The sequence below is a fragment of the Eutrema salsugineum genome, unplaced genomic scaffold (assembly GCF_000478725.1).
Source record: "Eutrema salsugineum unplaced genomic scaffold, Eutsalg1_0 scaffold_6, whole genome shotgun sequence".
In the NCBI taxonomy this organism is placed as follows: Eukaryota; Viridiplantae; Streptophyta; class Magnoliopsida; order Brassicales; family Brassicaceae; genus Eutrema; species Eutrema salsugineum.
The window spans coordinates 11738337-11747249 of NW_006256547.1; the positions used below are offsets into that span (position 1 = coordinate 11738337).

The 8913-nt window shown below is 44.5% G+C and overlaps 2 non-coding genes across 2 annotated transcripts; both read right to left on the reverse strand.

Moving 5' to 3' along the window:
• Nucleotides 1-988: 988 nt before the first annotated feature.
• Nucleotides 989-1095, reverse strand: LOC112083569. Its single transcript, XR_002897706.1, has one exon. It is a non-coding gene; the product is annotated as a small nucleolar RNA R71 (small nucleolar RNA).
• A 6880-nt stretch (nt 1096-7975) lies between these two features.
• On the reverse strand, nt 7976-8082 carry LOC112083782. The gene has a single exon (XR_002897910.1). It is a non-coding gene; the product is annotated as a small nucleolar RNA R71 (small nucleolar RNA).
• Nucleotides 8083-8913: the final 831 nt, after the last annotated feature.

Consider the following 8913-nt stretch of genomic DNA (forward strand, 5'->3'; position numbering starts at 1 on the left):
TTTATTTGCTTGTGAAGTAGTTTAGCAAAAACCTTTACCTGTTCATCTTGACTTAAGATCACAAGTAACATAGATTAGTGCCTCAAACACAAGTTTGGATTGATAACCCCTTGTACTACAAGACAGGGGATTGATAACCTCTACAAAGAGCCTCAAAAACTCTTAGTTATCAATTGGCGCCGTTGCCAACTTGTGGGAGCATTAGTCTCTTATTTGTTCTTAAGATCAAGACTTTATTTTCTTTTATTTTCCTAACTCTTTTGCAAGTTCTGGCTTTGTTTTCAGGTGCATGAAAACCAGATCTCGCAGCACAGAACCGCCTCTGCCCTACGACAATAACATCAACAGGATCGAAAGGCAAGCTCGCGAGAGAGAACGGCACTTTGAAAGGCTTGGAATGGCAGAACAGCAAAGAATAGAGCAGCAGGCTCAAGATGCCAAGCACCAGGCTCAGGCTAATCAGGCGCAGGCAGAAACAAATGAACAACAAGCCTTCGTTAACCAACAACAGGCTCAAAGAAATGAAAGGCTTGCTCAGCAAAATCAACATCAAGCAAATAGAAATGAGCAGCAAGCCCATCATGTTCATCCGCCTCCGCCACCAGCTCAGAGACAACCTCCTCCGGTCTTTGTTGGAGAAAACGACCGAGCTAACGCGCACCAATATAGAGCTGGGATTCAGGCACCACCTGTGCAGAACAACAACTTTGAAGTTAAAGCTTCCCTGCTCAATATGGTGCAGAACACCAAGTTTCACGGTCTACCTGGAGAGGACCCTCTTGAGCATCTTGATCAGTTTGATCGGGTTTGCGACCTGACAAAGATTAATGGTGTGTCAGAAGATAGCTTCAAGCTACGCCTGTTCCCATTCAGCCTCGGTGATAAATCTCACCAGTGGGAAAAGAACCTCCCGAGGGGTTCTATACAAACATGGGAGCAGTGTAAACTGGCGTTCTTATCAAAGTTCTTCTCCACATCACGCACGGCCAAGCTAAGGAATCAAATCTCAAGTTTCACGCAGCACAACAACGAGAGCTTTAGTGAAGCCTGGGAACGGTTCAGGAGCTATACCAACCAATGCCCACACCACGGCTTCTTGGAGGCATCCCTCTTGAGTACTTTATACCGAGGTGCACTCCCCAAGATCAGAAACCAACTCGATACAGCTTCAAATGGAAATTTTCTTGGGAAAGAAATCAATGCGGCAATGGAACTAGTGGAGAACCTGGCCATGTCCAATGACACGTATGGAGAAGACTTTGACAGGGCAAACCGTTCAGAAGGATCTAGTGAAGAACAGCGCATGAAGAAAGATATCAGAGAGCTACAAAGCAAGCTTGACAAAGTTCTAATGGCTACACAAAAGCCAATACACTTTGTATGCGAGTTTGATGAGCAAGGGGCGAGCTTTGATAATGTCAATGAAGATGGTCTAACTCAAGAGGAGCTGAACTACATAGGGAATCAGCAGAAGTATCAGCGGTTTAACAACTATAGCAATAATCCAAACCTCTCTTACCGAAACCCAAATGTAGCTAACCCTCAAGACCAAGTTTACCCTGCTCACCAACACCAACAAAGCTATGCTCCAAAAGTTCCATTTCAGAATAGCTTTCAGCCCAAGCACCAATTCAGTGGGCAGCAGCAGAGTTACAGTCAGCAGAATCAACCGGCTCAAAGCAACACCTTTTACAGCCAACCGCAGCAACATAAGTTTCAACCAGGGTTCAATCCGCAGCCAATGGGTAATCCGCAACAGAACCAGGGAACGGGTCAGAATCAGATGGGAACTGACGTCTGTGGGATTCTACAGCAGAGGGTGGAGAGCCAACACGCTACAATGCAACAGGATATTAGAGAGCTTAAGCAGAATCAAGCCTCTACATCATCAAGAGGACCGGCTTTACCAGGTAAGCCGGAGCCTAACCCCAAGGAGTATGTGAACGCCATCACATTGAGGAGTGGTAAAGAATTAAAAACTCCAGAACCTAAGACAAAGCTCATTGAGGCCAATGAGCAACTCCGAGGGGAGGCAGCCTCAGATGATGCGCAACAAAAAGTGGTTTTGGAGAAGGAACCGATCAAAGACAAAGGAAAGGAGGTGGAGAGGACACCTGAGCTTGAGAAGCCCTACGTTCCACCACCACCTTACTAGCCCAAGATACCATTCCCAGGGCGTTTCAAGAAGAAAATCCTAGACAAGGCCAAGACGGTCTTTGAGAAACACTTGGAGAACACTCAACTGACTTTACCCATCATAGACGCTTTCTTAGCTATACCTCAGCTTGGAAAGTTTCTAAAGGATGAGATTCTCAACAAGACAAAGGAGCTCCAGGGTATGGTAATATTGAGTCACGAGTGCAGCGCTATAATTCAGAGGAGATCTATACCAAGAAAGCTATCCGATCCGGGCAGCTTTACCTTGCCGTGTGCCATAGGTCACTTGAAGTTCTCAAACTGCTTATGTGATCTAGGAGCTTCTGTGAGCTTAATGCCTTACACGGTGGCCAAGAGACTAGGATTCAAAAGCTACAAGCCGGCCAAGATCTCCCTTGTATTAGCTGATAGATCGGTTAGACTACCGGTGGGCTTACTTGAGGATATGCCTTTGAGAATCGGTGAAATAGAGATCCCCACGGACTTCATAGTTTTTGAGATGGACGAGGAACCTCTAGACCCCACTATCTTATGGCGACCGTTCTTAGCAACAGCAGGAGCGATCATCGACGTGAGAGGGGGTATGATCGAGCTACACATCGGTTCCGAAACTATGAAGTTCAACGTGAAAGAAATGATGAAGAAACCGACCATTGGAGGTCAGGTTTTCTATGTGGAGGCTATGGAGGAGCTAGCTGATGAGCTCCTAGAGGAGTTGAACGCAGAAGACCCATTAGACGTGGTCTTAACAAGGGAACAAAGCGAGCACGGGTATTTGAACGAGGAAAGCGAGGTGTACAAGCGTCTCTTGGACCAACCGAAGGAACTTGGAGCTCAGGAGAGGTTTCTGGAGCTCAGGAAGAGTGGCCTCGACATTTTAGACATCGGGGAGTCCACGAGCGTTGAGGAGACACCTTGGGATATCATGGCCGCGACAGCTTGTGCCGAGGTCGATGGTAAGCCGCGCGAGAAGGAAAAAGCCGAGGAAGCTGTTCCGGGCCATTGCAGCTTTGATGCCGATTGGAATGAGGCTGATGCACCCCCTGTTAAGCTCAAGCCTCTACACGCTTCTATAACACAAGGGACTGTGTTATCTAAGTGTGGGGGAGGAGCTTTGTGTTTGCTAATCTTGTTTTCTTTGTTCTTATTTGACTTTTGCACTCTTAAGTCTCATTTAGCTTAGCACATATGATAAAACCGAAAAACACAAAAAAATACATCATTCTAGTTGCATCTCGCATTTTAAGATCGAGTCTAGTTGCATCATGTAGGATTGCATCAGTGCAAGGAGCAATGATAGATTTTTTCCTAGAGAGTAAATCACTTGAGAACTTGAACTAAATATGCTTGTGAAACTCATTCTGTGCTTGTAAAGCTTGAAACGATTTGAATCTGAGAAGCAAGTTTGAATTACACTCAACTCTAGCTAAGTGATAACCCTGAACTTGAATTGTAAATATCTTTTGATGCATTGCTTGAGTAGGCTTGTGGATACCGATATACATACTTGAGCTAGAATCATTGTTTTTACCACCCTCCTTCCTTAGCTCAAGTACCTGAATCCGCATCATGGATCAGTTCCCTCACCTTGAACCCATCTTTCTTTCGAGCCAATATTTGTGTGTGAATTGTAAGGCCACCTTGGGCTGAACTTGACAGAAAGTGTTAGGTTTAGAGCGACAAGGGCTTGGCTCATTGAGTGATATGTTCCAGCATCAAGGAACTGAGAGTATTGGCGAGAAATAAGTGTGGGGGAAAAGACTTGTTGGTGAGTGGAAAAAGGTGAGCTGAGTGGAAAAGTGAGAGTGGAAATAGCTAGGGGAATGAATGAAAATGAATAAGTCCTGGATGTGAAAAGATAAGCTCTGAAATGAAAAGAAGCCAAAGGCTCAAGTGTTCTGAAATGAAAATGAAAAGAGGCTATACGCTATGAAAGAAAAGAGCTGTGTGAATAAGTGAAAACCAAGGCTTGAAAATAAAAGAAAAAGGCGAGTCCCCTAGTGAAAAGAAAACGATTGTGAAGAGTGAGGATTCTGAGAGGGTGAGCAAGTAAGAAACGCTTTGAGTGGAGTGTGGGGTGTGATGAGTCTTGCCCTTGTATGCATCAGTTGCTTTTTACCTTTAGCATTCTGCCGAAGTTTGGTCGTTCATAGAGAGATCCTTGTTGCATTGCACCCGCTTGAATATCGATGAGATCATTTTTTATCTCATGACCTTACCCTAGCCAAGCCAGCCTATTTGAACATTGCATCATTTGATTCACCGGTTACAAACTTAATGAATGTGAAAGAGTTGAATGTGATAATGACTTGTGGAGATTCCGTGCTTTAGTTGGAAAATATCTGAGTATAGCTTTGCATTGCATATTTGAGCATGAATCCGAGTTCTCTTTGTGGTCACTTCTTTCTAAAAAGGAAATATGAGCTCCAGCTGCATTACAACCTCTCTCTCTCATTTGTTCTTTTTGCTTGAGGACAAGCAAAGGACAAGTGTGGGGGAGTTGATATGTCTATATTTTACATCATTTAGGTTGCATTATAGAGTCCTCATCATGTGTTTTCTCATGTAAATTGAGTCTTTAGGCGTCAAAATAGGACTTAGGGCTTGCATTAGGTCCCAAAGAGTTTTGCATGTTTTGAAGTCTTTATCAGGAGCTTTGGAGACCAATTGGAGCCTAAGAAGAGGAACAGAAAAGAAAACGGTGAAGAAAAGGGTCAAAAATGGTGAAAACCGCTTGGAGGAATTTCTCGGCCAAATCTCGTACCAGCTGGTCGTAAACCTCGGCCAAAATGTTTACCGGATGCTCATTACCAGCCAAAAACCTTACCGATCGGCCAGAATCGAGTATCGAGTGCAAAAATACCACGGGACAAGTTTTTGACCGAGGCAAGGATTTTTACGACCAAAAAGCTTAACGCGGTACACAGCCCTCAGCCATTTTTCTTACCGCAGGAAGGTTTTTACGACCAAAAGTTGTCCTTGCCCGCGCAATTCAGAGATCAACAATCCGGGGAACCTTCCGGTCCGAATCAGTTAGCAGAGTCTTCACCAAAGTTGGAGATAATCAAGCAAAGATTCCAGAACAGTTGGAATCATCCAATTCGGACCAGTGGAGAGAAAGATATGGCTTCCGGAGCATACACCAGCATTGCGCGTACCCGAGAGCTGAACGGCGAACTTCAAAGATCATGGCGGACGGAGCCCCTCCTGTCCGAACCAGCTTACCCGATCTTCATCAAAGTTCGAGATCCATGGAAGATCTTCTCAGAGCCTTTGGAATCGCTCAATTCGGAGCAAAGGTTTGGAAGATAGGGTCTCCGGAGTTCACATCAGTCTAAAAGTCTATTTTCCGGTGATTTCAATGCGGCGCAAAGATGTGAAATCCAGGAAGCCTTCCACTCCCCAAGCTCCGATGTTTTCTTCACCAAAGTTCGAGCTTATTGAGTCATCATGACTGTGGAACTGGTCCCAGAGCAATTGGAGTCGTGTGCTGAAAGTTACTGCTTCCGGAAGATGACATGGTCGATACAAGCCTAAATGAGTTGCGATACGCGCTAAGTGTTTTCACAAGCCTCGGTATCTTTACCTTGGCATCACTCAAGTCGAGGCTCATATCTTGGAAGTATTCTGGACTAGACCTCGTGACAAAGCCTTGGCATGATTAGATCGAGGCATGCATACGTAAGAACTGAAGCTGGAAACGACTAAGTGTTGAAAGTACACCTCGGTGTAATGACCTCGGCGTGCATGCCGGACTGTGTTCTCCCAAGCACCTCGACATCTTGACCCCTCGACATTTTATCCCAAGGTCCCTTGTCACGAACCAGAATCAAGAACAGAATGGCTCAAGAACACACACGTGAGGATGGATCAAAGACTAGGGTTCATGCATGTTCTTGACGTGTTTTTCACGAGATCTTCATCTGGATCCTGACTCACGTGCACACCTCGGCATAAAGACCTCGGCTTCACTTTTCGACACACCGTGGCACTCACCCATCAACCCAAGGAAGCGGTTCAGTACCCGGTTTGTTCCGGGCGGACCCGTGACACTTTCCCTTTGCTATAAATACATTTTGAGACTAAAAACCTAGTTATCTTATCTCTTATCTGTTTTTAGCTTTAAGAACTTGCCTCTTTTGTGAAACTTGATTAATCTAATCCGATATCTCGTTTTTGCATCAGAATCTTGTTCTCTCTTTATTTCTTTTATCATCCAGCATCAAAACTCTTTATCATGACTAGCTGCACGTCTTGCAAAAGACTTAGTGAGCTCGTTATGATCAGTGAGTAGTCGTTTAAGCGTCTTTAGATAAGTAGATTAGGGTGCTTTCAAGATAGATTAGTGGGTTTAGGTGTCTAGTCTTGCATGTTTCATTCTTTAACCGACGAGATCTCTAGACTGGATCCAAGCATATCACTTGAGGTTCAGATCTGAGGCATATCTCGCATCAAAAGTGTTTGTAGAAATGTCTGAACCACTCGGTTAAAGGTTTAAGAGTCTTTCATCGCGAGAGTGATAGTTTGTTCTCTTAAATGACATATTTGAACTGAATCTTATTGCTGATTGATTCGTGCTTCTCAAAAGACATTTTGGTATGAAGGAGGATCAGTTTAGATGTTTAATACTTTCATGAGAAGATTAACATGCCTTGAGTTCAAAGTTAAATGAAATCGCTTGATAAAATGATTCATTAACCCATTAGTTTAACTTGAAAGCACCCGAGTCAAATATCGTGTCTAAAGCTTCTACCTTTATCATTCATTATCATCATCTGAATCACCTGTTTGTTGTTTGCATCTTGATTAGTTTAAATCTCTGTTTTTATTTAATTTTATTGCTTATTTGCTTGTTAATCATCGTCACCAAACTTTTACCTTCTTGTCTTGACTTAAGAGAACAAATGACATAGGCTAGTGTCTCGTTTACAAGCTTGGTTTGACACCCCTTATACTACTTTGACAAGGGGATTGATAACCCTTCTAAGAGCCTGGAAACTCTTAGTTATCAATTGGCGCTGTTGCCAACTTGTAGGAGCATTAGTCTCTTGTTTGTTCTTAAGTTCAAGCTTTTCTTTCTTTTGTTTAACTAACTCCTTTCCAAGTTCTTGATTTGTTTTCAGGTGCATGAATACCAGGTCTCGGAGCACAGGATCGCTTTTCCCATACGACGATAACATCGACAGATTAGAAAGGCGAACTCGCGAGAGAGAACGGCACTTTGACAGACTTGGAATGGCAGAACAACAGCGAATGGAGCAACAGGCTCAGGCAGCCGAGCACCAGGCTCAGGCTAATCAGGCGCAGGCATGAACAACAAGCCTTTGTTAATCAGCAACAGGCTCAAAGAAACAAACGGCTTGCTCAGCAAAACCAACACCAAGCGAATAGAAATGAGCAACAAGCCGATCATGTTCATCCGCCACCGCCACAAGTTCAGAGACAACATCCTCCAATCTGTGTTGGAGAGAATGACCGAGCTAATGCGCACCAATACCGAGCTGGGATTCAAGCTCCACCAGTTCAAAACAACAACTTTGAAGTTAAAGCCTCCCTGCTCAATATGGTGCAAAACTCAAAGTTCCACGGTCTGGCTGGAGAAGACCCTCTCGAGCATCTAGATCAATTTGATCGGGTTTGCGACTTAACCAAGATAAATGGCGTCTCCGAAGATAGCTTCAAGCTACGCTTGTTCCCTTTCAGCCTCGGTGATAAAGCACACCAGTGGGAAAAGAATATACCGAGGGGTTCTATACAAACCTGGGAGCAGTGTAAACTGGCGTTCTTATCAAAGTTCTTTTCCACATCACGCACGGCTAAGCTCAGGAATCAGATCTCAAGTTTCACGCAGCACAACAACGAGAGCTTTAGTGAGGCCTGGGAACGGTTTAGGAGCTATACTAACCAATGCCCACACCACGGCTTCTCAGAGGCATCCCTCCTGAGTACTCTATACCGAGGTGCACTCCCCAAGATCAGAAACCAACTCGATACAGCTTCAAATGGGAATTTTCTTGGGAAAGAGATCAATGCGGCAATGGAACTAGTCGAGAACCTAGCTATGTCCAATGACACATATGGAGAGGACTTTGACAGAGCAAACCGTACAGAGGGATCTAGTGATGAACAGCGTATGAAAAAGGATATAAGAGAGCTTCAGAGCAAGCTTGACAAGGTTTTGATGGCGACTTCAAAAGCCAATAAACTTTGTAGGCGAGTTTGATGAGCAAGGGCCAAGTTTTGACAATGTTAATGAAGATGGTCTAACACAAGAGGAGCTGAATTACATAGGGAATCAGCAGAGGTATCAGCGGTTTAACAACGACAACAGTAACCCAAACCTCTCATACAGAAACCCGAATGTAGCTAATCCCCAAGACCAAGTGTACCCTGCTCAACAACAACAACAAAGCTATGCTCAAAAGGCTCCTTTTCAGAATACCTTCCAGCCCAAGCAACAGTTCAGTGGGCAACAGCACGGATACACTCAGCAGAATCAACCGGCTCAGGGTAACAACTTCAACAACCAACCACAGCAACACAAGTTTCCACCAGGGTTCAATCCGCAGCCGATGGGTAATCAACAACAGATTCAGGGAACGGGTCAGAATCAGATGGGGAACGACGTCTGTGGGATATTACAGCAACTGTTACAGGGCCAGCAAAGGGTTGAGAGCCAGCACGCGACAATGCAGCAAGATATCAGAGAGCTTAAGCAGAATCAAGATTCTACATCATCAAGAGGCCCGGCTTTAC